At 40.8% G+C, this 18968-nt stretch overlaps 1 protein-coding gene across 2 annotated transcripts in view; it reads right to left on the bottom strand.

Moving 5' to 3' along the window:
• IFI16 (interferon gamma inducible protein 16) overlaps positions 1–18968 on the bottom strand; it is a 109508-nt gene that overhangs the window by 67542 nt on the left and 22998 nt on the right. Inside the window, exon 1 of one of the 2 annotated variants that reach the window (XM_060297649.2) lies at positions 4944–5144. The exons of the other annotated variant lie outside the window; for it this stretch is intronic. The gene's annotated coding sequence lies outside the window, so the exon portion shown is untranslated. Of the gene's footprint in view, positions 1–4943; positions 5145–18968 lie in introns of those variants that run through there. 2 annotated transcript variants of the gene reach the window in all.

Here is an 18968-nt window from a genome sequence, read left to right as displayed (position 1 = left end):
ATGAATACAGGAGATGGAAAAGGTTGGTACGAAGAATGGACTATAACACTGTGTTTGGTTACACTCCTGTGTCCCAGCAGAACTGCCACGGGCTCCCTTCAGCCTAGCTTCCCACCAGCACCCCTGCAGACGCACCAACACGCTCAGCTGCTTTACTTCCAAACCTCTGGTCCTCAGTCAGGTTCTTCTATCTTCTCTAGAAACCTCCCTAGCCCTTTTCTTTTTTGGAAAATGTTAAAGTCTCTAGAACTGGCTAGGGACCTGAAGAGAGGCATGATTTAGGGGTGAAAAGAAAAATCATCAAAATTTCTTCATATGCAGGCTTCAAGAAAAAGACGAGACACGTGAAAGAAAAATGAGAAAATGGCATAAATAAGTACCCACTTGTTTTATTCTTCCCCTTGATACTGAGAAGGGCCCTGGGGGGCTCCTGGGCACAAAAGCCTTTTTGTGTCCCCCATTTCTCTGATTACAGGAAATAGGCTTCATTCAGCCTCCATGACCTTCCCTGAGTTCCAACGGGCAGATTCAAGAAGTTGCTAATTAGGGAAGGGAGGGGAGGCCAGACCAGGGAGAAACAGTCAAGAGAAACCATAGTGCAGCCTTGGGGCAAGGTCCTGGCTCCTCATCAAGGGATACACACAGCAACATCTTTGAGCTGTTTTGTACAGACCGAAAGCCCCACCACGTGGGAGAAATTAATGGGTAACATACGAAGGAATGCTGCCGGCAAGCAAGTAGACCCCAGACCAGTTGGAACCAGAAGGTTGATGATGCTGACTCCCACTTACCTCACCACCAACCAATCAGAAGAATGTTCACGAACTGATCACGTCCTCTTCGAACAATTGCTATAAAACTCCCCACTACCTCCTCCAGGGTGGGTCACACAGTTTTGAGGACATTAGCCTGCTATGGCCCCCTTTGCCTGGCAAAGCAATAAAGCTATTCTTTTCTACTTCACCCAAAACTCTGTCTCCGAGATTTAATTTGGTGTCAGCATACAGAGGCTGGATTCGGCTTCACCCTTGACCCACAGTTTTTCTTTAATAGGAAGTAATACTTTACCTCCTCCTCTATGATGGATTAAGGGTACATTTCAGGAAGTATAGAAACTTTATCTAAGAAATTGAAATTAATTAATTACTACCATTTTATGCCTATTAAATTAGTAAAGTTAAAAACTACAAATATATGGAGACTCTGATAACTTGCAGGACATCCTAGAAAGCAACTTATTAATACATATCGAGTCAAAAAATAGTTATGACTTTGACTTAACAATTGCACTTGTGATGTATCTTGTGAAATAACTCGAAAGAAGATTCCACATCAGTTACACATAATGAAAATTTGAAGATGCTCAGTTCAGAGTTACTTAGGATAGCAAAAGAAGAAAAAGGAAACAATCCTACTGCAATAAATATTAATGACAATGTGCCAGGCTGTGTGCTAAGCAATGGAGATACAATTCAAAAAGACAAACAAACCCCATGCCCAAAGGGGGCTTATATTCTAGTGGAAGAAACAAATAAAAACATGTGTCAAGTAGTGATCACATCAACAAAAAATAAATGAAGCAAAGAAAATCATTGAGCTTCTATATGACGGAGCCAGAAATTAAACTCAGGTCATGTGAGTTATGCTCTTCTCAATGCTTTACCAACTTACCTCAAAGCAGACCCAGGAAATTCATTCAGATCTGCTGCTCTAAATTCCCCCATGGAGAACAAGATAGGAAACCATATTAGAGAAGCTATGAAGAAGAGAGAATTTCAGGACCCCAAGGTGTTTTTCCTCCCAGGAGGGCAGGTGACTTTGTGAAGCCATGGGAGTGACCAGCTCACAGGACAGAGGCCAAGGCAGTGAGTGGGGTTTCCCTTCAGCTTCTTCCCTGATTTCTGAGTGTGGCTGAGACCAAGACCATGGTCCTACTCCCACAGAAAACTTGCTTCAGGAGTCATCTTACAACATTTTATTCAATGGAAGCTCTGAGAACCAGAATCTGAAGTGTCACCAAATTGGGGGGGCACCATTTATTCACAAAAGACCCAAATTCTATGTTCTTTCAGACCCTCTTGCTCTGCCCTTGGTATACAAGGGCCTATGGACCTCAAAATGTCATTTAGAAAAAAAACTATGATGACTTTCCGATGCAGCTATTCCCAACTTTCCAGCACATTATCTGTGAAGACAAAGATAGATGTGAAGATTTGCAAAGAAAAATCTTACACCATCAGTCAACCTATTGCCAGAATGTGAGAAGCTGATGGTAATGACTTGATAAGTGCAACCAGAAGCCTTAATATACTTTACTACCCAAAACCAAAATCAAAAAGTGTGAAGACATTTTGTCCCTCCTCCAATTGCTGCCCCTCCAGATTAGAGAAATTGAGTCTGTGCCAAGTAGAACTGAGATCAAACCCTTCTTGGCATGAATATTGATATTTTAGCAGCCAAAGTGTCACCTGTTCTCATCCTCCTTCTTTCTACATACATTCATGAATTACACTATCTAGAAAACATCAGGGAAAATTTGGGGTGAGGGTGGAGGTGCTGGATCCTGGCAACACATTCCATTAGTGGTCCAGGGAATTATACATCCTCACTATAACATGTTGTAGGTGGGGTAGAGTCAGGTAGAGCTCTAGTAACAACTCTTTTTTTTTTTTTTTTTTTGCAGTACACGGGCCTCTCACTGTTGTGGCCTCTCCCGTTGCGGAGCACAGGCTCTGGACGCACAGGCTCAGCGGCCATGGCTCACGGGCCCAGCCGCTCCGCGGCATGTGGGATCTTCCCAGACCGGGGTACGAACCCGTGTCCCCTGCATCGGCAGGCGGACTCTCAACCACTGCACCACCAGGGAAGCCCTCTAGTAACAACTCTTACTGGGAATTGTGGTTTTCTTGTAATCCAGTGTTCAGCATCTATAATAAACAGTCAGTACACCTGAAACTACTATAATATGTCAATTATATCTGAATTTTTTAAAAAAGCAAAACATAAATGAATAAAATAAACAGTAGGACAAGACTCATATCAGTTAGAAGAAGCCACACAATACCAGCTCGTAACAACAACCACAGCGAGATCAGGTAGAACTGGGCACATTCATCTGCATTTTCACCTCAGATTAGACTGATGATTATTCTAATAGCAGAGTAGACAGGGAGTGAGGCCTAGGGCAGTCCACATCTCCTTTGGGAGATGCTGGGGATGTATAGAGCTCTTCTTTATCAAGAAAATTAAAACAACCTGGCATGAGGCCTAATAAAACACCTTATAGAGCAAAGCAAAAGAGACCTTGTTATACTTTGGAACTAGATAGAGTAGTGCTTGCACAACACTGTGAACATTGTAAAAGCCGCAGAATTGTTCACTTTAAAATGGTTAATTCTATGTTATGTGAATTTCACCTCCATTTTAAAAAAGGAGTGAGAAAACATCTGGTAGCAATTTACTTGGACTCTAAGAAAATGACTTGTCCCCACAGAATTAATGACATAGGACTTATGAAACAAGAAGCAAGGGAAATATATAAATATTGATCCTAAAAAAAAAGATGTTTAAAAAGGAGAAAGCAAACATAGAAGAAGTATAATATGAAAATAAAGCTAATCACACCAAATCCAAACATATCAATTACCCCAATACATGTAAATTAAACTTGTCAGTTAAAAGAGAATGACGGATTGGATTACAACACAATCCAACTTCTGTGCTACTTACAAAAGACACACCTACAGCATGAAAATAATGAAAAGTTGAGAAGAGATACCTTCAGCCAAATACTAACCAAAAGACAGCCAGTATAGATATATTAATATCAGCCAAAGAAGACTTTAATACAAATAGCATCATTAAGGACAGAGTTCCTATGCAATGAATAAAGACTAAAGTCACTAAAGCAATGTAACAATTCTAAACATGTACACACATTATTAAATAGACTCAGCAGATTTAAACAAAAATTGAAAGACCTGCAAAGATAAATTGACAAATCACCATGATGGTGGGAGACTACAGCATGCCTTTTCTCAGTCAATTATGATTCAAGCAGCCAAAACAATTCAGCAAAAATATAGAAGAGTTGAATAACACAATTAACAACTTCATCTGATGGAACATTTAGAAATATTTATTATGTATTTAATAGATGTAATAAAATACATATTTTATGTATTTTAAAAGATGTCTCAACCAATTTCAAAGAATAGTTGTCACATGGATTTAATTGGTTCCTCAAACTCTAGGAATTTAGCCATAACTGTGGGAAAAATGGGGTTCAACCTTAAATGAACAGAAATAAATTTTCTGCCATGTAATACTATAAGAAATAGAAATTAAAATGTGTAATAAAAAAAAGTTTAAAAGCTATACTTCTTGCCCTTCTGAATCTGTGAAGAGTTTTATCTGCTAGGTATTTTTGTAATTGCAAGAATAATGTATAATACAGTATTGTACTCTGCTGTTTTTAGCCTAATATTACATCATAGGCATTTTGTCACGCCATTGTTCTTGTCTTTTTCTTAGAAACTGATCCCCAGCCCTAAAGTTTTTCCCTCCTTCAGCCAGAAGTCAAAAGCCTCTAAAAATAAACTCACATCAATAAGACACCTGCAGACCAACACATCTAGAAAATCAGAATTCCTTTTAAACTCAGTCTGGATCAACCTCCTGCACAATATATTCTAATTCCTGCCACAGCCAAATGCATTTCCTTTTGTTAAAGTCTCAGTTGTGGTGAAATAAAAGCTAACTTCTATTCCCTCAGTCAACTGAAGATTTAGAATCAGACTACACACAGCTTTTCCTTTTGTGGAATATAGTCAGTGCCACCCATTTTCCCACCACAGAAACCCACAGCTATTGTTCCTTTCTAATTTTTCAACGAGCAAATGGTTCCCCAGAGCTTTTTCTAGAAAAATTCCCACAGGCCTTACCTCACTGGAATCTCGTTCCACAGCAAACTAGTCCTTGAGTCAATGCTGCAGGAATGACTATTAGCCTTCTTAGGGTAGAAAGATCTATCAGGTAAAGCTCTTCATTAGTTAACAGCGGGACATGATAAGAAGAGGATTTGAAAGGTAACAAGGAAACAGTGCCCCTGGCTAGTTTCACTTGGAAACTGGAGTAGTCCTTGCTGTTACCTGGGTGCTAAACCCTGGAAAAGAAAAGGCACAATTATTACAGGATTTTAAGAGTCCTCCCACCAAATTCTTAGTTTCCTGTTTCCTTTTCCAGTCAAGTCTGAACAGTTTTTCTATTCATTTGAGAACTCAGCCAAAGATATTTCAGGTAGAGGGAAATGAAAGCAAGGAGGTCTTCCTTTATTTTGTTTCCCAAATTTCAAAGGGATTCACATCTGGAGTAGTGGGTCTCAAAGTGTGGCCCCTGGACCGGCAACATCTGCAACACCTGGAAACTTGTTAGAAATGCAAATTCTTGGCCCTCACACCAGATAAAATAAATCTGAAACTCTGGGGGTGGCACCAGCAGGCTGTGTCTGAACAAGCTCTTCAGGGTGATTCTGAAAACCACTACTCAGAACATTCCTGTCTAAATGTCTGCCAGCTGAGCTCATAAATTCTTATAGCCTTGGGTGAGGTTCAGGTTGCAATTTTAACCAGATTGCCAAGCAGAGGGTTGAGTGAGCAAACAAATCCTGCCAGAAAATCAGGGCAGTGGAAGTGGCTGAAAGAGATATTGGTTAGAATAATGATCACATTAGTACCACACTGAGGCTCTTAGAGCAGGCATGGGCAGGTCTACTATGGAATCCAGATAATCTCCCAGCTCCAGGGCTGGGAGCAAATAAAGTAATATCTCGGTTCTCCCAGGACCACTCCCAACAACAATTGTTGAGCCTTCCTGCAGTGATGTCCAACATGGTATCAGCTCAGATATAAGGTACAAGAAGATGTGACAGACCATATGAGGGATAGGAAATTAGCATTAGGGGCTCACCAGACTGACACCTGACAGAAGCATAAGACCTACCTGTCAGCTCTTATTCATTCATTCATCTATGCATTCATTCAACAGATATTTGTTGAGCACCTATGTGGTCATACACATTTTTTTAAGTAGCTAAACTGCTATGGCATTTGCATACAGCCATTTCTGGCCATACAGCCACTTTTTAAAAATTTAAGTAGCTGAACTGCTATAGTGACCTCTCCATTCTTCAGAAATTTCCTGGAGGTACTTATGGTTCTTTTAGAGAGCACTGAACTAGGCACTTTTAACCTTGCTTTGAGTGAGTTCTATCAACTCTGATGAATACAATAGGGTTGAAAGCCTGGGTTATGCCCCTGGACATTGAGGACTAATACTTGGATTGTCATACACTATGGATCTGGACATTTGGGCCACCTGGTATGTACATCATCTGGAATTCAAATCCCTATAAGAAAATAACTCATCACATCTGGCAGGAACTAAACTTTTCTTGACCACTACCGTGATCATGCCTCAGGGTTAAGAATGCAGGCCCCTCAAAGTAGAGTCTCTATGCAAACTTAAAAGTAAGCTGTTATTTTTCCCATCCTAGGTAGATGACCCTGGCAAAACCAAATGCACAAGTAGGTTTGAGGGTAGAGCTTTCCCAGATGGCATTTTCTGGAAATAGGATGGTACTCATTTTATAGTGTGATATCTGTCTTTAAGAATTAGGGGGACTTCCCTGGTGGCGCAGTGGTTAAGAATCCACCTGCCAACGCAGGGGACACGGGTTTGATCCCTGGTCTGGGAAGATCCCACACGCTGCGAAGCAACTAATCCCGTGTGCTGCAACTACTGAAGCCCGTGCACCTGGAGCCCGTGCTCCACAGCAAGAGAAGCCACCGCAATGAGAAGCCCGCGCACCGCAATGAAGAATAGCCTCCGCTCGCCACAACTAGAGAAAGCCCGCATGCAGCAACGAAGATCCAACACAGACAAAAATAAATAAATAAATTTATTAAAAAAAAAAAAAGCATTAGAGAGGACATGATGTACTGGGTTAGGTTAAGATTTGGGCAAGAGAAGATTTCCTGAAAAAGAAAAAAAAATGCTGGTGCTGTAGCCAAGTTTCAGGGAAAGGTGATCTTTCTTAAGGAAAATGGAAAATGGACAATAAGGTGGTTAATGGGATATGATCTTCTAGTAGTGCCTTCAAACCCCCAAATGGGCTATCTTCCTTTTAGTCTTGGGGGCTTACCATTAAATACAGAGGATATCTTGTCTTATATTACGGAGGTAAACCTGTTTGGAGAACATATCATCATCGTCCAGAAGTGAGGCCTCTAAGCTCTTACGCACGTATTGTGTGCATGCTGCGCTAGCTGGCCCAGCTCCAAACACACCAAGGACTGTTGTGAGTGAGGGACAGTGTGGGGAGTTTTTGACAGATCTTCTGGATAGCAGTCACTCTCACTCACTGGATTATGAAGAATCACATTTATTAACTGCTGAGATACTAAAGTTGTATCCTGGAAAGAAATGCATTCCTTAATATTTCTGTGTCCCTAAGAGTGTCTGGAAGGCTTTTCCTATACCACTATCCCCCTTTAGACTGGTTATTTCCCCCAGCCCCAAGACTGAGCTTCGTGAATACTCCAGCCTCACAGCTGTAAAAATTTCAATGGGTGAGAATGGATAGTGGGCACATACTGACATAAGGCTCTAGCCATACTGTCAGAGTTTGAATTTCCATTCTTCTTCAAGAGGAGGGCAGAGAACCCAACAGGATTAACTGAGTCATAGGAACCTCTTTTAGGATTAAACATTATTATCTATATAATACCAGAAGAGCTGTTCTTCTGGTTCCAAGAGTAAATACTACATGTAATGAAAGGCACAGCCACATTCTAATGTGAAGGTAAGTCTGCATCCTGTTGTGTAAAGACCTTTCCCTTGATCGACTATATGATTTGTTAACACCCAGATATAGGTAAAACAATTAGGGAGGCTGCCTGTGACAGTAGGCAATACTGGTGAGAGTATAGGTGGTGTGCTGGGGATTACCGCAGCATAGGATTCCAGCCAGGATGTCCAAGTGCAGAAGGAAGGCATATGATAGATGAAAGGTCATCCACACAGAGTGTTACGGGTGTGACGTCATAGGGATGGTTCCTGTAGTGTGTGCATTGGCTCAGTAGGTGGCTGGGGTCACTGAACAGGCCAGATATAGAAAGTATTTCCAATGGCTTGAAACTCAACTTTACGTGGAATCTATAGTTATGAACCAGTATCCAAGGTTGTGGTCTTAAGAAAGTTGAAAAGAGGATTGAGTAGACCTGAATCTGACCATTTATCTCATTACTTCTCAAGAACAGAGCATTTCTTACCTGGGATGTGCTTTATGGAGCCACCAGGCTCTCCAGGGGCACAGATGCTAGGACTGAGGCTACTATTTGATGAGCATCAAAGGGAAGTTCCTTCTCCACTCCTCCACAACTTTCACTGATTCTCTATTCCCTTCCTCTGGAGCCATCCCTGCTAGGAGCCCAGGTGAAGCTGTCTGGAAGGTGTGGCCTTGACCATTATTATAAATCCAGGTTAGTGGGACAAAGATGGTTTTCACCAGCTCACAATATTAGCCCAACTGACCTGCATGGTTCCTGAGACTGTTTATTCAAATTTCCCTAGGGGAGTGTACAATCTCATGCCAAATCTTAGAAGAGCAGACATAAATCACTATCATACAAGATGCCTGATCATTCTCTTCCAGTGGATCCTGAGAATGGTTGTGGCCCATGTGGACCAAGTCTGACTGGGAAAGTGGCTTCGTAAAGACCACATGAGGCAGCCAGGGATCCTGCATAGTTTGCCCTTTCAATCCAGCTTCTTGTGCAGTGGTATAACACACTTCTCAGTCTCCTCTTTTAGGCAGGATAACAGAAATGCCATTTTTAAGCCTCTCCTCAAAATGTGAGTGCCTGTATCTCCACTGATATTTAAAGCTGAATTAGGAATCATATCTTTTTCCTAGGATTGTAGGTGTTGGGTCTGTAGGCACAAGGTGGGCAACTCTATCCCTGACCTTTGAATTGGCTACAAAGCCACCAACCAGACACAGAAGCCCAAAGAACTATGTTTATGAGGCAAAACTGCTGTTGTGCATGATTACCTTTTATCAGAAAGGTGGGTGTCCATTACACTCAGCCCCATGTGATATTCTGGGAACCTGAACGCAATGCAAGGGTGAAACCGTGAACTTCAGGATGTTATGAATGAATCTGAGACGGAGAGACCCAAGAGACAGTATAACAGGACAAACTCAAATCAAAGCTAAGGAAATATCACAGATAGTCAGTATGAAAGACTACACTGAAAAGGAGACCAGGCATAAGACAACAGAATGGCAATAGAGGAAAAGCACACCTAAGCACAAAGGGTTTAAAGTGGAGAGAGGAAAACTGAGCCTGGAAGAAGACAGCGGCCTGAGTTCATAGAACCCCTGTGGCCTTGGGTTTCATAGGAAAGGGTCCAATGAAGTGACCAGTCCAGCTTGGAAAAGGCCTGTGCACCTCAGGCCTTCCATAGTCACTTGGTAGCTTCTGAAACTGTAGTAAGAAATCTGGATGCTGCAGAGAAAAAAACTTAAGATGGAAGAGGTACCGAGAATGTTTTTTTAAATAAATTGTAGAGAAAGAAATACAGATGAGTACAGAAAATTGAAAAATTGGTTTCCACTACCAAGTTGCTTTTTTGTGTTACTTCAGCAACAGTTGTTTCAGAAATGAATGAGAATAATGAATAAGCAGCTAGGGATGGCAATAGCTTTTATAGACAGTAGTTAACAGTAGTTGCAGCCAAGGGAAGAACAGAAATAGGTCAATACATGTTGGGAGGCTTAGTAGATAGCAGAAAAATAAACTGTGCTTTATATGGAGGTGACAGGTGTGTGTGTGTGTGTGTGTGTGAGTGTGTGTGTGTTAGGCTGAATCTCAAGTGTCAAAAGAAATTTCATGAAAGAGTGAGAGTAACAGAAGATCAGATCAGGGTCCCAAAGGCATCAGGAAAGGATGTGCCCTGGAGCAAATGTGACATTAACTATAAAGAAGAAGAGAAATGCTTCATCCTATGAGGCAGAAGAGCTGGGAATATGGGGAAAATAATAACACATCAAGTTCGTGCATTTTGTATACAGATGCTTATTTCAAACTGAGAAGCCCTAGGTTATCCAGTAAAATATGGCTTCTCCAGGTGGGTCGTTAAGTCAAGTAAAGTGAGGTTATTGATCTCCTTCCCTAAATCAATGGATGCTTCTTTGTACAAGGGAAAAAAATGGAGGATGCAGAAGGTCAGCAGCAATGATTCAGGCTCAGAACCCCTAAAATAAAATGGCTCAGAAGCAAGTAAAAGAAAACAAATTGAGGTCACATTTATCTTGCTAGATTTCTGGATCAGGATGACATTTTGAGCACAGATTTGAATTCCACCCTCAGGTCTTTGATATGAAAAATTTTATACAAAATATTTCAAATATAAATTTGAAAGAATAAGATCACGAACACTTGTATACCCATCACTTAGATTCAAGAAATGTTAACAATTTGCCTGAATTGTAAACATTATGTTGGTGTTTATCTGTATAAATTTACTGCTGAACCATTTGAAACTGGGTTAGATATCATGATATTTAGCCACTAAATACTTCAGCATACATCTCCTATAGGAAAAAAGTCTTCTATAGAGCCTCGATACCTTTATCACCACCTAGGAATATTATCAAAAATACCCTGTTATCAAGCAACTACTGGGCCATACGGTCAAATCTCCCAAACAGACGAACAATTGCTTTTCTAGTGAGTTTTTTCACACTAGAATCCAATCAAAGCTTATGCACTACATTTGTTTTATATCTTTTGTTATTTTTAAACCAGAACAGCCACCCACACACACATATATTTTTTAATACCCGTGACGTGGGGATTTTGAAGAAATTCTAACAATCACCTTATAAAATTACCATATTCCTGAGGCATTGTCCCTTGCAGCATTGTTTAACATGCTCCTGTGTCTCCTGTATTCCCTGTATAGTGGAACTCTGGACTAAAGTCTTGATTAAATACAGATGAAACATTTTAGGCAATGGTATTTCAAAGGCAATGCTGTTGCTTCACATTGCATCACACCAAGAGGCACACAATGTCGAGTGGTCCACTATCAATGAGGTAGTTTGATGCCAACAGCCCTCTATATTTTAAAGGTACACTTAACCCTTTTCAAACAGGAAGTAATCTATAGGATGATACTTAACATCATCTAAACATTCTATTTCCTAAAAAAACTTTCACCTAATGGTTCCAAATTCACTGATAATAACTGCCAGAATTAATTATTTCAGGATGGCAAAATGGTGATTTCTAGTGGCATCATTCCTTCTATATTTATTAGCAGGCAATCTGCAATACATCACTTCCTCCTTTAAAAGGCAATGCAGTGGTCATTTGGGCTACCCACCAATATTCCATTTTTTTCTTCCTTCTGAGTAGAAGGAAGAAACCCTTAGAAGGAAGGACTAATCCACGATGGGTGGATTAGTCAGCTTTTGCTTCAGTAACAAACAATCCAAAATCTTACTGGCTTATAACGACAAACATTTCTTGCTCACAAGTCTGTGATTTGCCTGTGGCTCAGCTGTAGCTCTTCTGGGCTTTGCTCCAGGCTCCAGATCAGTGTAATGTGTCTCTCAAACCAGGAGTCTGAAAAAGAAGTCATGGCTCCTGGGGGCCTGCTCTTCTCTCGCTGGATGGCATGAGCTCCAAAGAGAGAGTAAAAGCCTGAGATGCCTTGTAAACCATCTGCTCCAGGCCAGTGTGCTGTCACTTCCACCCACATGGCATCAACCAAAGCAAGTCACAAAATCAGTAGAGGGAGGAAGTTTACTCTCTTCCTGGGGAAAAGGGGAGAAGAAAGTTATTTCCTAAAAACATTATACAATCTGCCATCGTGGGATTGAACTTTTCTACCCTCCTAAATTGGGACATGACCATATAACTTGCTTGGGCCATGGAAATATGAACAGACATGTGGTGTATTTTCCAGCACCTTCCTTTCCACTGCCACAGCAGCATTCTAAATTATTGAGTCTCTGTCACTTTGCGTCCCTAAGTGAGGATGACATAGATCAGAACACCTGCTAACCCAAGGTAGACATGTAGTGAAAGTGAAAAATAGACTCTCTTGTTTCAAGCCACTAAGATTTTGAGGTTGTGGCATAACCTACCTATCCAGACTAACACAAAGTAAAGTTTAATTCTTTCTTTTTAATTACTAATTTTCAGAATAAGGAGTGGGTGTACTAAGAATCCCCACTGTAGCAAATAAGCTTTTTATTTCCCCCTTTCTCTTTTTTTGTTTTTCCTTTCCTTTTCTTATCTTTTTTTTGAATATCATTATGGACTCATTTTGATTGATATGATCAATCATAAGCATTATTCTTTCGAGGCTTATATTGTCCCAGACTTGGCCAGTGAGAGTTCTGTCCTTTTAACAAGACGATTAATCTTCAGAATTTCCTTCCACTCTGACAGAGTAAGAAATCTTAAGCCCACTTTAAATTTCCCTGCTTCACACCTAGAACTTGCCACTTCTCTAAGGAGCCTTGGTTCTTTCTAGTGAGAATGGTATTTCAGAAAACAATACCTGAATGTCAGGTGTGCTCATTGCTACTGGAGTATATTGATTTCTAAGCTCTTTCATTGGACAGAGCATATTCTCACATTTTCTTTCTCTCCCTGTCCCTCTCAACACACACATATATGTATATGTGTATAGATAGATAGATATAGAGATATATAATAGACTTACAGATTATATGCAGATAAATATAAATTACACAGATTATATCGTATGCATGCTATATTTTATATAGACTACGTGTAGATGATATTATATATAACCTTGTGCTCTTATTGATATTTCCAACTCAGATTTTATATTATAGGGTTCTCCCCATTACCTTCTTTCTTTCTATTGTTTTTTTCTTTTCTCAGACACTGAAAAACTTGAATCCTAACACCATGAACAGTTTTGCTTATTTGCTTTTTTGTTTGTTTGTTTTCTGTCCACACCATGTGTCTTGTGGGATCTTATTTCCCTGACCAGGAATCGAACACAGGCCCTCGGCAGTGAAAGCACAGAGTCCTAACCACTGGACCGCCAGGGAATTCCCTGCTTATTTGCTTTATTCTACAACACGCATACAATAATTTCAAAATTATAACATCAACAATAAAACAACTGAGTGAAGTTTAGGATGCCCTTGAGTTCTTTTTGTCCTTAGAAACCCTGCCACCAAAAGATGGACTCTGTGAGTCAGAGTCCTGTGTGCAAAAGACATTTGAAATATTTCCTTTTACTGTATAGTTATATGTTATCTATTAAATATGCAATTTGGTTAACTGGTTACAGTTGAGCAGACAAGATCTGTGGAACTTGTCTTGCGTAAGGATCCTGGGGCAGCTTGCTCTGCCACCTCTTCCCGTCTTTCTGATCACCTGTGTCATTATCTCAGCTATTGGCCTGCCTTTTGTTCCTAAACTAAACTGTCCTCCCCTGCCAGGGAGCTGGCTGTGAAAAATGTTAGGTATTTAGTATCCCTACACCAATTTCAAAGAAAATCCTTCTTTGTTATAACTCTTGGGCCAGATGTGGAAGACTGGGCTGGCATGTGTAGAACTGCCAGGGAGGAGGACATGATTGCAGGGAAGACAGAGAGAATCAATGAGGAGAAGATGAAGGGAGAGAGTGACAGCTCAAGAGAGAAGGAGGGAACTAGCTGTGACTTGGAAGGGAAAGGCTGGTCATGGACACTAGTGCTGTGAGGATCCTCCAAATAAGGCTGAAGGAACCTGAGTCAGAACCTTAATATCTGCAGGCAACTGATTCTTTTTCAGCAGGTACTGTTCTAAAGACTTACCCCTATTGGCTCATTTAATCCCTCTGGCAACTAGATGGTAGGGTGTATGATTATCCCCATTTTACTGATGAGGGAAGTGAGGCAGAGAGAGGTTTTGTAATTCACCCAGAGTCATAGAGATATTGAGTGGCAGAGTCAGGATTCAAACAACAGAGCCTGGTCCAAACTCCAGCACATCATAAGAAGCTCTTCCTCCAAGAGCCAGGTAACTGGCTCTTAGAAAGTTAAAGGATTATTCAAGACCAGTGAGATTCCCTACTGCCTGTATAAACTGGTGATAGAAACTGTAAAGGGAGCCCTCCAACCATGTTTTCATCCCAGTGAAGCCCTTAATCCCTAAGTGACTGTGGAATAATTTTCTTGTTTAGAAACCACAATCTTACCCAACACCATGACTCAAATAACAGGCTGTGACAACCATTCTGAGCACAGACTCTGCTTGATTGTATTGTGGGGGGACCTGTGAGCGCAATCTGTATACGTGGGAAAATTATGAGATCTCAGACACTAGTTTGGTGTGATTCTGTAAGCTCCTATTTTTGCTTGTTTTTGTTTTCTAGGTTTTTGTTTACTTGCTTTGCATGTGTAATGTTATCCTCCTTCAACACATGGGCTCTCAGTTTTTCTTCTATTCAAGTATATTTAAACCTGGGCTCCAGGCTCACAATGTGGTTTTAGGTTTCAAACAACTCTCTCATCTCCCTGTGCTGGTTTTATAAACCAGATAATGACCATAGGGTACTCACTCCACTGACAAATCTTATATTTCAAGGGCACTCTGCCACATGGGAAGTAAGAAATAATAATGAAGCAAATTCCATGGATGTAAAGTGGTGAGAAAGCACTCTTCCTTTGGAGTCCGAATTTAAAATCATGTCATTGAAACTTATGGTCTTTACTGTTTATACATTTTTTATATCCAGGACAAGAGTTTAAGCCAAGAGCCTACATACATCCGTCTTTGGCTCCCATCCAACACCTGGGTTACTACCATGCAGTTGAGTCAAGCAGAGAAAAAACAAAGGAATGAATGCATGCATGAATGAAATAAACATTGTTCTTCTATTCTCCTTGCTCTTTGTTGATGTTATTATTCATCTGAAGACATAATGGCAGGAAGGGTAGAAAGGACCTAGGGAGAAAAGGGAAAGGGCTACAGATCAAGAGAAAAAGCTAGCTGATTACAATTTGTAGAGAACAGAATAGTCTGAGAAGGTTTGCTAATATCAGCAGCTGTATTCGTCCAAGTGATACCAGAAAACCCAGAAGTCCCAGTGGATTATTTGCTCACATTCCAGTCTGATGTAAGTGTTCCTGGTGGGGCAGCTTTCCTCCAAGCAGTGACTCAGATGCCCAGTTTCCTTCCATTTTTGTGGCAGTTCCATCCTCAAGACTTGGTTTCCAGTATCACCACTGGTATGAATATCCAGTAAGCAGACAAGAAAAAAGAGAGTGGAGAAAGAGCATTTTCTTCTCAACCACTTCGTCCTATAAGACATTCACATTACATCCACACACGTGCCATTGGCACCCAGTCCCTTCTAGACATGAGGCAGTCTGGAAAGGTGGCCCCTGGAAGGGGAGCATGAATTCTTGGTGGGATGTTAGCTGTCTATGCCATAACTCTAGGAGGGTTGGTTAGTCAGGATTCTGTCCTGAGAACACTTGTTTAGGAAAAAAAAAAAAATGGCACTGGTAAGGAATTCAAAGGAAAAAGGATCACAAGCTGCCATCTCTCAAAAACCCTAGACATGGGCAGAACAAACTAGCCTAAGTCAGTCAAAACTGTGAAGTCAGTTGCAGAAGACAATTCCTCTCTTCCTTAATGCCTTGCTCTCCCCTGATGTTCAGACAGGCATTCATTGAGTGCTCTCACGGTGACCCCAAGCTCTTTGGACCCTTCTATTTAATGGTAATTCTGCCCCATTCTCTCAAGCCATTGCTAGAAGACCAGCTAATCAAGAGCCAAGATGTACACAACTGAATTGATCCTGTCTTTAATATATTTGCATTTTTACTATTCTTTATTTTCATAACCTAAGGACTGTAGAAACCTTGGACCCCACGAAAATGATTAACTCATGTTATCACAGTCCAATTTAGGAGAAATTTGACAGACAGCTAGTCCTTTGGAAGCCCCTCAATCATAGTACACAGCCTGTTCTATGAGTGAAGTCAACCCACTAATAAAATAGTAATAAATAATAATAAAATACTAAAACTCATAAAATGTCTATCATTATCATAGTTCCTAATATTTTACAAAGGCCTTTAATATGCAGGTACAAATCAAAACAGCAGTATGAAATAAGAAAAACATATGATCTCCATTTTACTGATGAAGAAACTAAGACTCAGATAAGCTAAATGACTTTCCTAAAGTCACATAATCAGTACAGAGCAGACTAAAAACTAAAGCCAAGATGTTTTGATTCCTACTTCAGTGCTCTTTCATAATTCTGAGGAAATGGGCCCTTGCTTGTGATGTTCAGTATTTCTTGGGTATTTAGAAGTCTCTGCCTTTCAAATGATCTTCCAGCAAAAATTAGCCTGTTTACCTGTCTTCCAACCTGGTCTTACATTTGAGATCCTTTTCCTTATTTTCTCTTCAACATGTATTACCTCTACATTCACGTTCTAATTGTCCTCTTTCTCCACCTTCAATATTTTCTTATGGTCAATTATCTGGGGGGGAAAAAAGGTTCGTATTTTGATTAAAGTGCCATGACATATTCCTGCAGTTATTTCCCAATCCACAGACAACTTTCCACGACTGCCATCCTTCCCAATCACCCTTGCCAATCTACTCTCCATGGCAGTAATGCACTCTTTCCTTCCTTTTTTTTTTTTTTTCTTTTTAATCATGAAAGCTGATTGAACAAGCACTAAACTAACAGTGTTGGATTGTGGCAGGAAAGCAAGTAAAGACCTTTGACCCGACACATATGGTTAAAAGAAGACTGTAGTATAAGCCACAAGATGGGAGTAAATTCCTCCTTAAATCCCCATGCAAATCCAGTCTGTTACACAGCAGGGCTGGTGTGTATTTGCCAGTAACTATGCTTAGGAGAAAATCTGCCTTGTTTACTCCATTTTCCCAGACTCTACTTGATTCAAGATACTCTCCGTTCAATTTTCTTCCCATATCCTTGCCTTTTTTCCACATTTCTAATTCCTTTAAATAATTGCCTCACAATCTCTGTTCTTCCTTCCCTTTACTTTCTTTTGTTCGTTTTGTTTTCCAGATTATTTCTTAGTCACACTTGATCTTAATATTTCTGCTCATTGCTTCCTCCCAAAATATATAATAGGAAATCCCCAGAAGATTTTTCTCTATTATCCAACTGCTCTAAAATTGAAGATGAGCTTATAGGACTGCAGTTGGCAAACTACAGACCAAATCCAGCCTGTGGTCCATTTCTGTAAGGCTCCTAAACTAAGAATGGATTTTACATGTTTAAAGGATTATAAATCCAAACAGACAGAAAGGCCCACAAAGCCTAAAATATTTACTATCTGCCCTTCTACAGAAAAAGTTTGCCAGCCCCAGACTATGAAAAACTTCTGGTCTCTCATCCATTGCTATCCTCAGTAATCTTGATGATTCTTTGAGATTCTCTGCCCAGTTTTCAAGTAGAGGACACAGGATAACAAGGCAACCAACTGCAAAAAGGAACCAGAACCCAAGGCCCCTAATATTTTTCTTCATGTGGCATGACCATTATTAGAAGGGTTTAGAACTTCTTTTTATCTCAATTTATTGTTTTAGGGGTAGAGTATTTTGGGTCATAGAGAACAACTCCTCAGATGACGGCCTTCACATTCCCACTGTATCAGGGCTACACTGGAGAACCAGCATCCTTCTCTCCAACCAGGAGAGTAAGAGAGAAGCAGGTGAGGTGGACCAGCATGCAAGGCAGCAGGGAGGTTGTCCAGGAGGAGAAAGGTCTCAATCATTTAGCCTCCAGGTGCATCCTAGGTGGTGGTGACTGGGTCTCCCCCAGCCATACCAAGATAGAGACTGATCTGAAACTTTCCCGCATGTGAATGACAACTCCTGGCTCTGCTTCTGATGCCCTGTTAGCAGGTTGAGGTGTCACTAGAGAAGTAAAGAGCCTGGGAGGTTGTGATAGCAGTGTCCCCGGGGTATTGAGGGTGTGCTGGCTGTGCTGACAAGCCTGACTGCTTCTCTGAGACAAATGCCAGAGCTAAGGTGTGTGTGAGTTTGTAACAGCAGATCTCAGGAAAGCCTCCACTAAAAACCCTAACCGTTATGAGGGGAAACGCTCTCTGCCGGCAAAATAGGATGAAAGCAAAATAGCAGACAACCAGCAACACACCGGAGCAAAAGCTTTATAACAAAAACCTACCTAACTGTAGGCACACACCAGCTGTAGAACAAGCTAAACTCACATGTTTAGGTCCAGGCTGTGAGAGTAGATTTAGGAGACACATATAAAGACTATAACAACAATACCAATAATAAGGTAGAAGGAGAAAGACCTTTTGCTGGCCCAGAATGTTACTCTTACTGGAATGTAAGATGTCCATAGGGTGATTTTCATTTTTTAATAAATGTTTATTAAACCTATATGAACTGCTAATTTTTGACCTAGAGCTCAGACAGGAGAAGACACTCATTCAGGACCAGATGGTTATAAAAAACAAGACAGAAAATAGAAGAACAGGGAAAGCACAGGGAGGAAGAGCACAGATGAAATTAAACAGATGTGACTTCAACGCTCGTCTTTTTTTTTTAATTAATTTATTTTTATTTATTTATTTTGGGCTGTGTTGGGTCTTTGTTGGTGCACGCGGACTTTCTCTAGTTGTGGCAAGCAGGGGCTACTCTTCGTTGCAGTGTGAGGGCTTCTCATTGTAGTGGCTTCTCTCATTGTGGAGCACGGGCTCTAGGCACGTGAGCTCAGTAGTTGTGGCTCACGGGCTCTAGAGCGCAGGCTCAGTAGTTGTGGCGCACAGGCTTAGTTGCTCCGTGGCATGTGGGATTTTCCCGGACCAAGGATTGAACCCATGTCCCCTGCATTGGCAGGCGGAT

Source organism: Globicephala melas, chromosome 1 (assembly GCF_963455315.2).
Source record: "Globicephala melas chromosome 1, mGloMel1.2, whole genome shotgun sequence".
In the NCBI taxonomy this organism is placed as follows: domain Eukaryota; kingdom Metazoa; phylum Chordata; class Mammalia; order Artiodactyla; family Delphinidae; genus Globicephala; species Globicephala melas.
Note: the sequence above shows the minus strand (reverse complement) of the source record. Positions and strands in the feature narration are given on the sequence as shown.